At 39.1% G+C, this 18,382-nt stretch overlaps 1 long non-coding RNA gene across 1 annotated transcript in view; it reads left to right on the top strand.

Moving 5' to 3' along the window:
- LOC147374576 (uncharacterized) overlaps nt 1–15,470 on the top strand; it is a 357,138-nt gene extending 341,668 nt beyond the window's left edge. The window contains exons 2-3 of the long non-coding RNA XR_015162919.1: nt 14,428–14,566; nt 15,261–15,470. This is a non-coding gene — a long non-coding RNA (uncharacterized LOC147374576). The remainder of the gene's footprint in view (nt 1–14,427; nt 14,567–15,260) is intronic.
- The last annotated feature ends 2,912 nt before the right edge of the window (nt 15,471–18,382 follow it).

Raw genomic sequence — 18,382 nt, 5'->3', positions numbered from 1 at the left:
TGTGTATATGTACCACAATTTCATTATACATTCATGTGTTGATGGACATCTAGGTTGTTTTCATGTCCCAGCAATTGTAAATAATGTTGCAATGAACACAGAGGTACCTGTGTCTTTTTCAGTTCTGGTTTCCGTAGGGTGTTTGCCCAGTAGTGGGATTGCTGGGTCGTATGGTAGCTTTATTCCTAGCTTTTTAAAGAAATCTCCATACTATTCTCCATCGTGGCTATATCCATTTGCATTCCCACCAACAGTGTAAGAAGGTTACCTTTTTTCCACAGCCTCTCCAACATTTACTGTTTGTAGACTTTTTGATGATGGCCATTCTGACCAGTGTGAGATGATAACTTCATTGGAGATTTGATTTGCATTTCTCTACTACTGCTGTTGGGCATCTAGTCATGTGTTCATTAGTTATCTGTGCACTAGCCCCAAGCATCCAGTATTGTGCATTGAACCTGGACTGGCATCTCGTTTCATACATATCTTTGGAGAAATGCCTGTTTAGATCTTTTGTCACTTTTTAAAAAAAATTTTATTTTATTTAACTTTACAATGTTGTATTGGTTTTGCCATATATCAAAATGAATCTGCCACAGGTATACATGTGTTCCCCATCCTGAACCCTCCTCCCTCCTCCCTCCCCATACCATCCCTCTGGGTTGTCCCAGTGCACCAGCCCCAAGCATCCAGTATCGTGCATCGAACCTGGACTGGTGACTCGTTTCATATATTATACATATTTCAGTGCTATTCTCCCAAATCATCCCACCCTCTCCCTCTCCCACAGAGTCCAAAAGACTGTTCTATATATCAGTTCTGTCATTTTTTGATTGGGTTGTTTGTTTTTCTGGTACTGAGTTGCATGAGCAGCTTGTATATTTTGGAGATTAATTCTTTGTCAGTTGTTTGATTTACTATCAACTCCCATTGTGGGGGTTGTATTTTTACCTTGCTTATAGTTTCCTTTGTTGTGCAAAAGCTTTTAAGTTAATTGGGTCCCATTTGTTTATTTTTGTTTTTATTTCCATTATACTATTCTATATATACATTATACAGTCATGGAGGATCTTGCTATGGTTTATGTTAGAGAGTGTTCTGCCTGTTTTTGTAGAGAAATATTTTACGATTTTGGAAGTACAAACAGGATGTTGTCCATTGTTCAGTCGCTAAGTTGTGTCTAACTCTTTGCAACCTCATGGACTGCAGCACACCAGGCTTCCCTGTCCTTCACTATCTCCTGGAGTTTGCTCAAACTTATGTCTATGGAGTCTGTAATGACCTCCAACCATCTCGTCCTCTGTTTCCCACTCCTCCTCTTGCCCGCAAGTTTTCCCAGCACCATGGTCTTTCTGATGAGTTGGCTCTTTGCATCAGGTGGTCAAAGGGTTGGAGCTTGAGCTTCAGTATTAGTCCTTCCAATGAATATTCAGGTTTGATTTCCTTTAGGATTGACTGGTTTGATCTCCTTGCTGTCCAAGGGACTCTCGAGAGTCTTCTCCACCACCACACTTTGAAAGCATCAATTCTTTGGTGCTCAGCCTTCTTTATGGTCTGTGAGGTGGCAATTGTTTTGTCAGTTATCAAGGAGATGACCCACAGCTTCTGGAGCAGGTAATGCAAGAGAATCTTACTTCAAGGAAGAATTACTATAGATGATAAGTTCTGATTTTAATAAATATAAATGCTGCCATTAGAATTACAAATATACTTCCATTGCATTTGCCGCAGTATTGATTCTTTTAAATTTAAAAGTAAGTCAGACACAAAATACACTTTTAAGAAATCAGATTTATTCACCACATACTTGTTTAAATAGATGAATAGAAGTTCCATTAACACCTTTAGTTAAAATTGTTGAAACCAACTAAGTTGAATTTGTTTTAACCTGAGCAGATACGCTTTATGATTTGTGCAAGGATGTAGCTCTTTACACCAACCTGAGGCAGCCTATGGATCTTATGGAAAATGGCCCTATACCAGCAGGATAAAGGTCAAGCTCTTTGTCATGTGCTTGGATTTAAAATATTACCCTTTGGGCAGTCATTGGGGAGAAATTGAAATAATAACAAGTCAGTTAAACATTCCTTAAAAATAATCTGGAATGAGATTCACATCTTGTTTCAAATATATTTTACTTGTGGCTTATATTTATTCTTGGAAAATTATTGAGAAATCATTTTCACCTCCCAAACTACACATGATGTACAATTGAATACAGTTCCATACCCTAGTGACTTGGAGTCTGAGGAATTTCTGTAATTCAAGCTATTATTTTTCTATTGCTTTGACCTCAAAACTTTTGAGGTGATAGCTTCCCTGTGGCTAAATGGTAAAGAACCCACCTGTTAATAAAAGGTGACTAGCATTCCATGCCCGGTTTGGGGACATCCCCTGGAGAAGAAAATGACAATTCACTTCAGTAATCTTGCCTGGAGAATTCCATGGACAGAGGAACATGGTGGGTTACAGTCCATGGGGTTGCAAAGAGTCAGACATGACTAAGCGACTAACACCTTCACTTTCATGAATAGAATGTAAAGAGTTATTTGTAATGTATTTCACAACTATTTATTTGGAATTAAAATGTGCCAGACATTGTGATAGGTTACACGGGATTATAAAAATAAGACATTTTAAACAATTTACAGTTTAGAAGATGTTAAATTTAGGTACATAGGGCAAATAATGATATAAGTTGTGGGAAAAAAAATCAAACATACTAGAAGACTGAACTATTTATTTATTTGTATTAAAAACATAAGATGGCCATTCAAATCTAAGCAAGTTACCCAAATTCATTCCTTTTATGGCTGCGTAGTATTCCATTGTATATATGTGGCACGTTTTCTTTATCCAGTCCTCTGTTGATGGACATTTAGGTTGCTTTCGTGTCCTGGCTATTGTGAATAGAGCTGCGATAAGCATTGTCTTTTGGAACTATGGTTGTCGTATTTTTAGTTTTTTCAAGGCTCTCCATATTGTTCTTCATAGTGGCTATATCATGTCATACAGAGTGAAGTAAATCAGAGAAAAACAAATATCATATATTAATGAATATATGTGGAATCTAGAAAAATGGTATAGATGATCTTATTTGCAAAGCAGAAATAAAGACACGGATGAGAACAAACATGGACACTGGGGGGTGGGTGAGATGAATTGGAAGATTGGGACTGATATATATGTACACTATGGATACTGAATATAAAGTAGATATATAGTGAGAACCTACTGTATCTCAGGAAACTACTCAGCTCTGTGGTGACCTAAATGGGAAGGAAATCCAAAAAAGAGGGAATACATGTGTATGTGTAGATGATTCACTTTGCTGTACAGTAGAAACGAACACAACAGTGTACAGCAACTATTTTCCAATGAAATTTAATTTAAAAACACATGGACTGGGACAAATATTGTATTAAAGAGATAAGGAATGAAACATGATTTAAGAGTGGATGTATGAGGTTTGGAGGAAGGAGAGGGTTAGATTTAAGTTTTCTGCACCAATAGAAAAAGCCTTCCAGGGTACAAAGCTGTTAAAACAGCACCAGTGTGCTCTGAGTGTATTTTGGTAGACTAAAGAATGAAGCCCACGATCAGCAGATGCTATCAAGTACAATACAATTAGAAAAGGAGATTAGAATCACACTGTTAAGGATTGGACCTAGTTCTCTAGGTTGTAGACTGTTATAAAATATTTTGAATCTATAATCTTAGTTGTACATCAGTTATATTTTATCTATTAAGATGATGATGCAATGAAGGAAAAAATGTGAGGACAGCAAGTTCAGTTTGAAGCAGGTTTAATGCGAAGAATCAGGGAGAAATGTGTTGGGATAGGTCTAGAAGGAAGTTGTATTTAAGGGTTTATCTCTCTAGAGGATGGTGGAAATTAGCCATATGATATGGAAGTCAGTTATATATAGGAGAAGCCAAAGGGGTGACTTCTCTGAGCCACAGAAAATGTGAAAAGGATCATGTGATTTAGCTCTGGCTAATTTTTTTTTTTTTTTTGTAAAAATTCCAGTTCATACAGGGATCATAATATTAGGTGCTTTTTTGTTTGCTTTTTGTTTTTCTTATTTTTTTGTTTCCTCTTCTTAGTGACAAAGATGGCCTTAAGGTTTCCCTCAGCTTGATTAAAAAAAAAACAAAAACTGGCTTTCTGTCTTTAGTTTCTTGACTTCTCTTTTTTTAGAGCATTTTCTCTAGAAAACTTAAAATCATAAATTTTCTCTGCCCCTTTTAGGTACAGATTTTCTTCTACCTTCTTACTAGCTTTACAACCCAGGGACAAATTTCTCAGGCACCTGTGAGTCACTACTTTGAAACATAATTATCAAGAAATAAGTCAGAAATAAAAACACCAATACAGTATATTAACTCATATATACGGAATTTAGAAAGATGGTAATGATGACTCTATATGCGAGATAGCAAAAGAGACACAGATGTAAAGAACAGTCTTTTGGACTCTGTGGGAGAAGGCGAGGGTGGGATGTTTTGAGAGAATAGCATTAAAACATGTATATTATCATATGTGAAATAGATCCAAATTTGATGCATGAAACAGCACACTCAAAGCCGGTGCACTGGGACTACCCCTAGGCATGGGGTGGGGAGGGAGGTGGTAGGGGGTTCAGGAAGGGGGGACACATGCACGCCTGTGGCTGATTCATGTCAATGCATGGCAAAACCACTACAATATTGTAAAGTAACTAGCCTCCAATTAAAATAAATTAATTAAAGAAAAAGAGCCAGAGCCCCTAGCTTTCAGTTTTCGTTGGGGATGTAGTAACGGGGTCAGGGTGGAGGATAGGAGCCTAGCTTCCATCTGGATAATCAAGACCATCAATGGCATATTCTCCAGGTGGTTTAAGCCAATCATTTTTACCAAAGGGAGTCAATCTAGCTCCCTTTCTTTGGCTCATAAATGTGCAAGTGTGTACATGACTCAGACTTCAGTGAGTTAGTGGATGACAGTTGTTTGTGCACAGGGAGCATTTTTAGTTTGCTTGGCTTTGCCCGTACAGAATGAGACCCCAGTTTTATTAAGTGATTGGGCAGTATGATGAAATGGTGTGATCCCCATACCTAGGGAGTTAATCAGGGCATGAAAAATAGAATGTCCTTTTCTATATCCAGACCTAAATGACTCCCATTACAGTTTGCTACAAACTCTGACCTAGGGTAATTAAGTTGTATACGCCCATCTATTAATGGAAAAAGAATTTCTAATTTTGCTTTTTTTTTTTTTTAAGTTTTGTACACTATTGCTGAAAGTTGTATAACAGGAGAAGAGAGTTAGTTAAGTGGTTCTATTCAATGCATAGATCTAAGGATCAAATGACATAATTTGCATAAATCTTTTTAGCATAGTGATTGGCATATGTTGATAATCATTACTATCATTAACTAGTACTATTATTTTTCTTCTCTATCCTGCAAATCTACTGTGTGAAAAATAAACACATTTTTTTACTTCTCTAATTTTGAGAAATTTTTTAAACTTCTTGATTTTTCTTCTATTATGATTTCCTCTAGTATTATTTTAGATTTTTTCCTCCAATATAAGAGAGGGTGTAAATAATTCTGTGAATTTTCTTCCTTCCTAAATCAGGAAAAACAGTGTCTACTCATTTATTAGTCCAGTCAACAATATTTCTTAGATACTGTGGTAGATACCAGATACCAGTTTCCAGCCCTCAAGGAGATGGTAATGGGTGGTCATAGGATTGTTGCTTGACCCCAGTGGGATGGTGACACTGCCTGCAGAGGGCTAGTACTCTTTGTATCAGAGTTTCCTGGTAATTGCCAGGGTTCTTGATTATTATGTGGGGCTGAGAAAGGCATTCCCCTATGTGTGTGTGTGTGTGTGTGTGTGTGAGGTTGGGGAGAAACCTGCAGGCTGGAGCAGGAGCCAGAGTCCTAGTGGGAGTGAGAAGGATATCTACATAAGGGAGGTGATTTCCTCACAAAATGTGAACTCACATTTACAAAATATAAAGACAATACAAAATGAAATATTTCTCCTCAACTATCTTCCACATTCTCCCTGTTTCTATTCCTTACCCCAACAAGTAGCAAATGTTACTAGTATTTTTTTATCCTTCCAAAGATGAATTTTTATGCGTAGTCAAAGCAATAATTATTATTTTCTCTCTTTTCAAAAAATGATAGCACATATGTCCATTATTTTACACATGCTCGCTTTCACTTAATAATATATTTTGAAGCGTTTCCCACATCAATACAGAGTACTATTTCATATATATAGCTTCACAAACATGTTTCATTGTTCCTTTTCTTTTCTGTAATTTTAACAACTTTCCTGTATGTGAACATTTAAGTTGTATAAATCTTTTGCTCTTATAAATAATGTCCTAGTGAATATGAATAATCTGTAAATATATTTCATAGCTGTCAAAACAGATGCCGTACTTCTTTTCATCATGTGTATATTTTATTGTTGAATCATCATGACCACCCTTAGGGATGCTTAACCAACTGCTTAGGAGTCCACACAGGGGCCAAAGTCATAAACAGAATATGAGTGTTTAGGTTTCAAGCACAGATTTATAGTCCCTGAGATGCAGCTCTATATTGGTTTAAAAAATAAAAATGTCTACAGAAAGAAGAGGGTGTTGTTTTTTTTTTTCCCGTGCTTGAGTTTCTATTTCTAATTACAGACTCCTACATGAACTGATTCACAAGTTGTGAAGTGTATTCATCTTGACTGACAAGCACACATCTTTGTGTAAATGAAACAAACAAAGGGCTAGATGCAAAATGTGCTAGAATCTGCTTTACTGTTTTGTAAGAGACCATTGTTCTTCTCCTCTTCTCAACTCCTGGTTCCAGGATGTCTCATGGGTAGCTTGAAATTATATCGTAGAAATCAGCAAACACTGCAAATCAGGTCACCCTCCCTTCCCAGGGTGCAGTGTTTAAACATTTAATGACAACTGCCACTGCCTAGATGGTAATGTTTTAAATACATTAACCCATTTAATCCTTACAACCACCAGATGAAATAGGTAGAGGACAACATTCTTGTTAATTCCACTTAATAGATGGTTAAACAGGACCCTCGGAGAAGGCAATGGCACCCCACTCTAGTACTCTTGCCTGGCAAATCCCATGGACAGAGGAGCCTGGTAGGCTGCAGTCCATGGGGTCGCTAGGAGTCAGACACGACTGAGTGACTTCACTTTCACTTTTCACTTTCATGCATTGGAGAAGGAAATGGCAACCCGCTCCAGTGTTCTTGCCTGGAGAATCCCAGGGATGGGGGAGCCTGGTGGGCTGCTGTCTATGGGGTCACACAGAGTCAGACACAACTGAAGCGACTTAGCAGCAGCAGATAAAGCAACACAGTACCAAAGATCAATGACACAAGGCTGGCTGCTCTCAGGTTGTGAAGGCAAGCATCGACTGCAACAGAATTAGGTTCATCTTTTTGTTAAATTTTGACAACGATTCTTGAGATCATAATTACCTCAAAGTCTTTCAATTTCTCTTTTATATTTCCTGTAAAGGAAATCTTTCTGAATACATCTCAATTTTATAAATAATTTATTCTTCAGCAAGTAATTGCACAGTTTATTATTTTGGTAAATGCAGAACCCAGACTAACTTCTGCTTATCTTTTTTGACTTCCACATACTACCCTGTGGGCAGTTGCTACACTGCAGCAGTTTGAGAGAGTTTTATTACTCTGTAAACTATGATTTATGTGTAATGGGAATGATATTTTTGAAGTCTATGGCATGATACAAGTTTGTGTGCTGTTCATTTTTTTCCCCTTTTCTACTTGGTAATCCATCAACGGTATTTATGTTTTGTTCATGGTAGGTCAGTTGAGTGTTTCATGAAGAATGTTGAACCATGAGTAATTTGTTATTCACTCTAATACACACAGATGCAATATTAGCCCAAAATGCTTCTTTATATCAGTAAAACAATATGCAAAGACAAAGTTGTAAATACAAAACTGATGGAAAATCTCCCCAAGTAGAATTTGTTTGTTAAAATATGAATGCCAGGCTCTCTATAGAAATGATGGTAGGAACACTGAAGACAGAGAACTTTAAAAACTTCCTTGTCCCAACCATTCAGTAAAACATTTCAGGTCAAGCTTATTTGGGTTATCAATCAGTACTGTCATCCACTGATAGCCTGATTCCCAGATCCCGTGTCTCTTTCTGTCATTCAGGGGGTTAGCTTAAGCTTCAAGAACAAAGATTGTAGAATGGCCTCCTCAACTGAAGTGATATATTTGTGGAAAGAAAACTAAAACACAATATAGTTCACCAGAAGTTATCTTGAGTAGTCCTGTAGGAAAACCTATTTGAGTTTTTACACTAAAATTTCACAAATTTTACTCAATATGATAACTTAAAAACTCATTGGACAATAATGACCTGTAAGTTATTGTTAGAAAATGCTAACCTTACAATGAAAATGAAAATGTTCCTCCTTAGTATTGGAATATTAGCTACTTTACCCAGACAGTCATTTGAATTCTTATATTTACTACATGAAGAATTCAAACTGGGGTCTCCTAGAGTTATTAATAATATGGCTACTGTTAAGCTACTCAGTATAGGAATTATTTCCTTTCTTTAAAGTCAAGGAGCTGTATGTGCCAATACTGTCTATGTATGGATCTGTTTTATAGTGTTTCAGATAAAAACATTTAATGAATTGAAAGAGACACGTGTACCCCAGTGTTAATCACAGCACTGTTTACAATAGCTAGGACATGGAAGCAACCTAGATGTCCATCAGCAGACAAATGGATAAGAAAGCTATGGTACATATACACATGGATTATTACTCAGCTATTAAAAAGAATGCATTTGAATCAATTCTAATGAGGTGGATGAAACCGGAGCCTATTATACAGAGTGAAGTAAGCCAGAAAGAAAAACACCAATACAGTGTATTAACGCATATATATGGAATCTAGAAAGATGGTAGCGATGACCCTATATGCGAGACAGCAAAAGAGACACAGATACAAAGAACAGACTTTCGGACTCCGTTTTGGAGAAGGAGGGGGTGAGATGATTTGAGAGAATAGCATTGAAACATGGATATTACCATACGTGAAATAGATCGCCAGTCCAGGTTCGATGCATGAGACAGGGTGCTCAGGGCTGGTACACTGGGGTGACCCTGAGGGATGGGAGGGGAAGGGAGGTGGGAGGGGGGTTCAGGATGGGGAACACATGTACACCCAAGGCTGATTCATGTCAGTGTATGGCATAAACCACTACAATATTGAAAAATAATTAGCCTCCAATTAAAATAAACAAATTAATTTTAAAAAGTAGCCACACACAAAAACATAATTGCAAAAGCAAAAAGAAAAAAAAGAAAAAATACATTTAATCAATAAAAAGCCACAATTATCTAGATCTAAGCAACTGACTAAAGAACTCTGCTAGTAGATAACAACTATTACTTTGTGGAACTGGGGCATGAGTTGGTAGAATTTTTCTGTAGAGGGCAAGATATTAAATACTCTAGGCTTTGAAGGAAAGAGACAAATCTGAAGATATTAGGTAGGTACTTATACAACCATTTGAGATATAATTGTTTAAAAATACTAAAAACCATTCTTAGCACACAGACCACACAGAACAGGTAGTAAGCCAGACTTGGCCCCTGGGTCATGATAGTATGTTCGTTTCTGGAAAAGATCACCTCTAAAAGTGGGGTGAAATGAGATTTCTCATTCAGTCCCCAGAATGCATTGCTAGAGGCCACACTGATTGGTCATAACATGAAATTCAATCTTTTCTCCTCCATGATCAAATTTTCTCCCTAAGTGCTAAGGGGGCCCAGAAAGTGAACCACAATGGACAGAGTGTACGATGTATTCAGCCCTATGTTGGTGTTTAGTCACTAAGTCATTCCTAACTCTTCATGACCCTATGGACTGTAGCCCGCCAGGCTCCTCTGTCCATTGGATTTCCCAGGCAAGATTACTGGAGTGGGTTGCCATTCCGTTCTCCACGGGATCTTCCCAGGGTTTGAACCCACATCTCCTGCGTTAGCAGGTGGATTCTTTACCACTGAGCCACCAGAGACGCCCGTTTAGTCCTACATCTTGCTCCAAATGGTGAAGAAGCTGTTGGTGCAGCCTGTAATCTAGAATTTGCAGATTCTGTTTTAATGGTGGTGACGGAAAGAAAACCCAGGTCCCACCATAGTCAGGATATCATCTTGCCCTGGTAAATGTGAAAGTCCAGTGTCCAGTTTTCTCTCAGTGAAGATTCTCCTCTATGTATCACAATGTCTTCTGGTTAATCCTTCTTTGACCCCCTCACTCTGCCCCGTCCTATAGGTGTTTCAATTCAGGTGTACAGTCACTTTCCCAGTGATAAGGTAGCCACAGGAGACTCCCTGAGCAGCTCAAGTTCCTGCAACAAGTGGGGCCAAGAGATACTTTTTTCTGTTTTTATGTCTTACTGGTAAGCTGTCTGGTCCCATCCCTGCCCCTCATCATTTCATTAGACTTGCTTCATCTGTTGTTGCATTGGCCCCTTCTACTTGCAAAAGAGAAATGTATGTAATGCTTTCATGCTGTACAGTCAGAGTGCCTTATCAAATCGATCTATACCTGCTTAGGCCATTGAAGCAAGGAATAAGGGGCTCTCATTAAATCCTGGCCAAAAAAAAAATATATATATATATATATCTTTGTACACACTTCTCCCAGGACCATGGATGCTGCTATCCCACATGCTTAGTCACTCATTTGTGTCTGACTCTTTGTGACCCTTTGGACTGTAGCCCACCAGGCTCCTCTGTCCATGGGATTTTCCAGGCAGGACAACTGGAGTGTTTTGCCATGCTCTCCTTCTGGCAGTCTTCCCAACCCAGGAATTGAACCCGTGTCTCCTTTGTCTCCTACAGTGTAGGTAGTTTCTTTACCCGCTGAGCCATCGGGGAAGTTCATGAGAGTGTTAGAGTGATTCTTTATGGTATTAATATATCTGCTTAAGATATATTAATTGATTCATTCATTGATGAAACTTTTAAAAGTTGCTGGCATTCTGTCTTGCTAAAGATGGTTTAAATGAATTTAATGTGTGAAAAAAGTACACCTTCATGGCAAGTGTCGGTCTATGATACTGAGGAAGCATAGTGAAAATTTCTCTGTTGAAATTTGTTAAAACCAAGAATTTGGATTTGTAATAATGGATCTTATTATTTTCTTTGTGGAATCACTAATTAACACATCTCATGATTTTTTAAGGCCAGGTAGGTCATAAAATGTACATTACAAAAAAACGGTACTAATGTTACATGCTAATGTGGTTACAAAATTGTAGCTTCTGGAAATTTGCAAGCCAGTTATTGAGCAATCATTCTTTGCAAAGTTGGATTTGTGATATATTGTGACTAATTCATTTTAATATCATTACTTCCTGTTTTGGTCTGGTTGATATGTGAACATAATTGGTTTCTATCCTAGTTATCGTTTTGGTCTGTGGTCTTTAGAATGAAAATAAGCAACTTTGCTATTTTTATGGGTCAATTTCAAGCAGAACAATTAATTAAAAAGTTATTATATTTGTCATCAGAATTCACATCTCGTATGAGATTCTTTCTCTCCAAATTACTCCATTTTGCTAAATGCATTGCTTCAGAACAAAATCAGCTACGTAACAGAAGAGAAAAATAATGTTGCTTTCTTTGCTTGCTAATTTGACTTTTCTTTAGTACTGCCATTGTGGTGTTAACCTAAATTGTATTTATCGTTCCCTTCGAAGTGTAATGATATTGTTTTCTCAAGACTGCTGACTAGATAGTAATTCCTTAATTTGTAATGGAATACTTAATTAATGATAGTCACATCCTACAAGAACCACTTAACATTTATTTTTATTGATTCTGTTAATATGAGTAATTTACATTGCTCTTTGATTTATCAGTAAAGAATAATAGATTAAAACTTCAATGGTTTTTATGTCTCTATAAGTTTGATTACTATTTTACTCTGTTCTTCAAGTTTCACTTGGCAACTTATTTTTCCCCAGTGGTGTATGTGTTGCTATGAGGAAGCTATTTATAATATTGCAAAATAACATTTGAGGAGTAAATAGCACCCTGGTGACCTTGAAAGGTTGACATATTTTTATCAATGTATTAATGTACTGGTAGGAAGGCAACGGCACCCCACTCCGGTACTCTTGCCTGGAAAATCCCATGGACGGAGGAGGCTGGTGGGCTGCAGTCCATGGGGTCGCTAAGAGTCGGACACGACTGAGTGACTTCACTTTCACTTTTCACTTTCATGCATTGGAGAAGGAAATGGCAACCCACTCCAGCGTTCTTGCCTGGAGAATCCCAGGGATGGGGGAGCCTGGTGGGCTGCTGTCATGGGGTCGCACAGAGTCAGACACGACTGAAGCGACTTCGCAGTAGCAGTAAGTTCATGGTGCTAAGTTGCTTCAGTTGTGTCCAACACTTTGCGACCCCATACACTGCAGCCTGCCAGGCTTCTCTGTCCATGGGATTTCCTAGGCAAGAATGTTGGAGTGGGGTGCCGAGTCCTCCTCCAGGGACTCTTCCCAACGCAGGGACTGAACCTGCATCTCCTGCATTGGCAGGTGAGCTCTTTATCACTAGTGTCACTTGGGAAGCCCAGGAAGTTCACAAACCATTATTTTTTAATAAAATAAATTTATTCAACAGCTTTTACTTCACATCTTAAGGAAATGTTACTAATACAAAGTTTACCACCTATTAGTAACATTTTCTTTTAAGATGTAAACTAAAAGCTGTTGAATAAATTTATTTAAAAAATAACTTGTAGAAAGCCAGGTCTTGTTCTGTTTCTTAGATACTATGTTTCGTATATTAGTTGTTAAATCTTAATAACAACCTAAAAGTCAGTACTATTATTGTTATCACTTACAGTTGACATTGCTGCCGCTGCTGCTGCTAAGTCGCTTCAGTCGTGTCCAACTCTGTGCGACCCCATAGACGGCAGTCCACCAGGCTACCCCATCCCTGGGATTCTCCAGGCAAGAACAATGGAGTAGGTTGCCATTTCCTTCCCCAATGCATGAAAGTGAAAAGTGAAAGTGAAGTCGCTCAGTCGTGTCTGACTCCTAACAATCCCATGGACTGCAGCCTACCAGGCTCTTCCATCCATGAGCTTTGCCAGGCAAGAGTACTAGAGTGGGGTGCCATTACCTTCTCCGTTGACATTGAGGCAAAGAGAATTTAAGTAATTTGATTAAAATAAGGTAGTAGTAAGTGACAGAGCCAATATTTGAGCCTAGGCCTTCAGGATCCAGAATCAGTGCTCTTAGCCACCTATCACCTTCCTCCCTAAAGACTGAAAATAGCCTATAAAATTGTATCATCATTTAAATAGAGGATAATCTAAATTTGGGAATGGATTATTTTATAAAGTCATTTCTCATCATTTGCACTTGTTCGTTGAATGCTGTGTGTGTATGTTGTTTATTTACAGGTCTTAACTTCTTTATTTTCCAAGTCATGTGTAAGAGGAAAACCTAGTATCTTTTACTAGGAGAAGGCAATGGCACTCCACTCCAGTACTCTTGCCTGGAAAATCCCATGGATGGAGGAGCCTGGTGGGCTACAGTCCATGGGGTCGCTAAGAGTCGGACACGGCTGAGCAACTTCACTTTCACTTTTCACTTTCATGCATTGGAGAAGGAAATGGCAACCCACTCCAGTGTTCTTGCCTGGAGAATCCCAGGGACAGGGGAGCCTGGTGGGCTGCCGTCTATGGGGTCGCACAGAGTGGAACACGACTGAAGCGACTTAGCAGCAGCAGCAGCAGTATCTTTTACTAAACACTTCCTGGTATATGTGTTAATGGCTTCTCACAATGTCTCACTTGGACAAGTTGTTTTTGCTGCTTTATATCGTTTTTCTACTAAAGGTGAAGGAGCAGATGCATATAACGTACACAGTCCCTTCAGCTCCCTTGCTGGAATTTATGTAGTCGGAGTGCTGACTTATATCAGCATGCTTCAAGATTGCCACCTGGCAGATCCTGCCCTTTAATGAGGTTTAAATGTGGCAGATCAGTCCTGGCAGTCATTGTACCTGATAAGGGCTTTGGCTCATGCTTCTGAGCAATTTAGTCTTTGCTGTATTATAAATCACCCCATGTATCATAACCATGTATCATGATGATATTTTCACCATCACAGTTGGAATGATAATGACTGACAATTGCAATCTCAAATGACACCTGCTTGAGATACTGATCAACTATGTGAAGGTGAGATGGAGTGAAAGTCTGAGCCAATAAACAGATTTAGCTGTCTTGATTAATTAACATTTAGAAAATAATTGTTCTCCAGAAACTGACTGGAGGGAGTCACACCTTTGGTAAAACTACATTTCCTGGGTATTGGGTTTCAGGCACTGTGCTCAGTTCACCATCTTGACCTGAAATAGACTGCCAGAAATTTCACCAGCAAAGATGAATCTATTGAGGATCACCAGAGAATTGCAACTGAGGCTCTGTAATCATGAGGAGCCACATACAAGTCCTATTATGGTAAGGGAAACAGAGCAATCTTACAGAGGAGAAAGGAATTTAGGAGGGCTATAGCAAATAAGTTGGCCACCTGCTGTGAAGAGCCAGCCCATTGGGAAAGATTGAGGGCAGGAGGAAAAGGGGACAACAGATGATGAGATGGTTGGATGGCATCGTTGACTCAATGGACATGAGTTTGAGCAAACTCCAGGAGATAGTAAAGGACAGGGAAGCCTGGAGTGCTGCAAATCATGGGGTGACGGAGAGTCAGATGTGACTTGGTGACTGAACAACAATAATAGCAAACAAAGAATACATGGCTTTTCATTGGCAGAGTCCTTGGCAGGAAAGAAAGGAATCTTTATTCTTCAATTGACTCAGTGGTAAAGAATCCGCCTGCCAGTGCAGGAGATGCAGGTTTGATCCTTGGGTCGGGAAGATCCTCTGGAGTAGGAAATGCCACCCATTCGCGTATTCTTGCTAGGAGTTACATGATCAGAGGAGCCTGGCGGGCTGTGGTCCATGGGAGATGTGAATGAGCACACACACATATTCTTTGAGTTGGGCTCTGCCATCTATTGTCATAAGTGTGAGAGCTCCCCCTTCTGGTCTCTCAACTCTAATTGAAATTTCTTTTTATTATTATTTTTTACAGTTATATTCATGATCTCATTTAACCCCATTAGATGATCTTGTGTTTATTTTTGTTTTACAGGTGATAAAACAGAAAACAAGTGCTAACTGACAGAAATAAGAGTAAGCAGTCCCCATTGCCCATACCACATGTTGGCTCAGAGCCCAGATTCTGCAGTGGCCAACTCACATTAAAACCAGGCTCCTCCTTCCTACCTGTGGAAGAGCTCCATTCTCAACATGTTTCCTCACCATCCATTCAAATGAAGAATAATAACTGTTTGAAAAGCTACCTGGGACAATTGTATCCATTAATATATAAAACAGCCCTGGAACTGTGACTGCTCTCACCCTGTTAGCAAGTGGCCAAATTGAAATTGAACTAGCAGATTTCAGAGCCTGGGTTTTAGCTACTGTATCATTTTATTTGGTATAGCTCTTACCTTCTGTTGTTGCACCACTCCATACATATAACTCCCTTCTTGAAGCAACATTAATTACTACCATGCCTTCACCCCATAAAGATGCTCTGAGCGCATTTCCCAATATAAGCAGGCTCCCCCAGCCCACGTCATCCAACAGGTTGATGTCTCCTGTGTAGGTGAACAGGCAAAGAATCTACATCAGCCTAGGGTGTAGTTTTGTGATTTCAACAAAAAAACTTATTGCAGATATACATTTACTTGAGCAGCTGTAGAGCTTCTGAAGAGCAGAGTTCCCTAGAAAGGCATTTGGATAATGAATTCTGCTACGGATTCCATTTTGTGAGCTTAATCATAGAAGAGGGAGCCAGACTCATTTGGTTTAGTTCATTGCTTTTCAAATCTGCACTCATAAATACCAGCACTGTTCTGTTCTTTATCCTAGAAGCTCTTTCCTGTTAGCAGAGACAGGCTTATGCATTTCCCATTGTCAGTAATGGCTCTATTTGATTAAATAAATAACATTTTGCACTAAAATAGTTCACAAAAGGACTGAGAAACCATCAGGAATGTATTTAAAATCCTGCAATGAACCTTATCACTTTGTTCTCTGACACAAATTATAGTTTCTGACACATTAAAATTATATCTTAAGAGAGGATTCTCTGAACATTTTCCCAAAGTGAGCATTCAATCTTTCAATGCAAAAATAATAGAATAGAGGGTAGAGCATTTTCTCTGAAAATGTAGAAGAAAGAAATGCCCAATTTTCTGTATAGCAAATTATTTGACTACTTCGTTTCCAAAGTAACACTAGGTTAAAGTAGACTAAACTATTTCACTTTTTTCTGTATTAAACCACAGCTTATTTATTCAATTCCTTAAATAAGTTTCCTTTTAGGAATATTAGAATATAGTTTATTAGAATCTAGTTTGTAAGGTAGAACAGATACTCCTCATGAGTAAACACACTAGATACTTTGAAAACATCCCCAATATTGGATTTATTGGGAAAATGCAGCTTAATAAAAAATTATATGATAATGATATTCCTTTATGTATTTTTTTGGTCACTCTGTTTTGTGTCCCTACATGTATCCCAGTTATTCCCAGGTGGTGCTGGTGGTAAAGAACCTGCCTGCCAATGCAGGTAGCTATAAGGGATGTGAATTTGATCCCTGGGTGGGGAAGATCCTCTGGAGAAGGAAATGGCAACCCCCTCCAGTATTCTCGCCTGGAGAATCCCATGAACAGAGGAGCCTGGCAGGCTACAGTCCATGGCTCCAAAAGAATTGGACTCGACTGAATGACTCAGCACACATGTATCCCAGGTGATTATTGCTGTCTTGAGTCTTCCAGTCAAGAAGAGCAATTTACCATTTAGAGAGGCTACCTTCTCTTTAATCTCCTGTCTCAATCTAAAATTAATTGTTCTCTATCCATCAGTATCTGGATGATGCTGAATACCTATCAGTTGAATCGACTACCCCACATTTGCCTTTTCAGTAAAGTCTAGAAGAAAATATCAGAGTGGTGGGTATTAGAATTGTTTTCTGTTTGTTTGTTTTCTTTTTTTTTCTTTAAATGAGAGGACTCATTATAGACTGTGGTCTGCTAGGCTCCTCTGTCCATGGGATTCTGCAGTCAAGAATACTGGAATGGGTTGTTATGCCCTCCTCCAGGGGAATCTTTCCAATTCAAGGATTGAACCTGCGTGTTTTATGTCCCCTGCATTGGCAGGTGGGTTCTCTACCACTACTGCCAACCTGGGAAGCCTAGTTAGAAACCAGCGAGGGCTTTGAGGGTTTCTTCAGATCACACAGTGAGTAGCTGCTGGTGTCTTCTGTGCCATGGACCAGCCTGAACATGCTACTGGAGAAAAATGGTGGCTCAGGATGATTGGATGGGGGTTCATGAGTTGTGTGTTAAAAGGAAACTTGACTTGTAATCAATTCCACCAAGACATTCCTCTGGGGAGTGGAAGGCAGTTACCCTTTAGGATTGCTAAGAAAAAGGAATTTAGGGGCAGACGGAGAACAAATCTTGTTTTGGGGTCAGCTGAACAACTCTTCAGTTCAGTTGAGTTCAGTCGCTTACTCGTGTCCAACTCTTTGCGACCCCATGAATCGCAGCACGCCAGGCCTCCCTGTCCATCACCAACTCCTGGAGTTTACTCAGAATCATGTCCATTGAGTCAGTGATGTCATCCAGCCAGCTCATCCTCTGTCCTCCTCTTCTCCTCCTGCCCCCAATCCCTCCCAGCATCAGGGTCTTTTCCAATGAGTCAACTCTTCGCATGAGGTGGCCAAAGTACTGGAGTTTCAGCCTTAGTATCAGTCCTTCCAAAGAACACCCAGGACTGATCTCCTTCAGAATGGACTGGTTGGATCTCCTTGCAGTCCAAGGGACTCTCAAGAGTCTTCTCCAACACCACAGTTCAAAAGCATCAATTCTTCAGTGCTCATCTTTCTTCACAGTCCAACTCTCACATCCATACATGACCACTGGAAAAACCATAGCCTTGACTAGACGGACCTTTGTTGGCAAAGTAATGTCTCTGGTTTTTAATATGTTATCCAGGTTGGTCATAACTTTCCTCCCAAGGACTAAGTGTCTTTTAATTTCACAGAGATCCAATCAGTCCATCCTAAAGGAGATCGGTCCTGGGTGTTCATTGGAAGGACTGATGCTGAAGCTGAAACTCCAATACTTTGGCCACATCATGTGAAGAGTTGATTCATTGGAAAAGACTCTGATGCTGGGAGGGATTGGGGGCAGGAGA

The sequence above is a fragment of the Bos grunniens genome, chromosome 4 (genome assembly GCF_055505025.1).
Source record: "Bos grunniens cultivar Pamir isolate PY7600 chromosome 4, Bosgru_T2T1.0, whole genome shotgun sequence".
NCBI classification, from domain to species: domain Eukaryota; kingdom Metazoa; phylum Chordata; class Mammalia; order Artiodactyla; family Bovidae; genus Bos; species Bos grunniens.
Note: the sequence above shows the minus strand (reverse complement) of the source record. Positions and strands in the feature narration are given on the sequence as shown.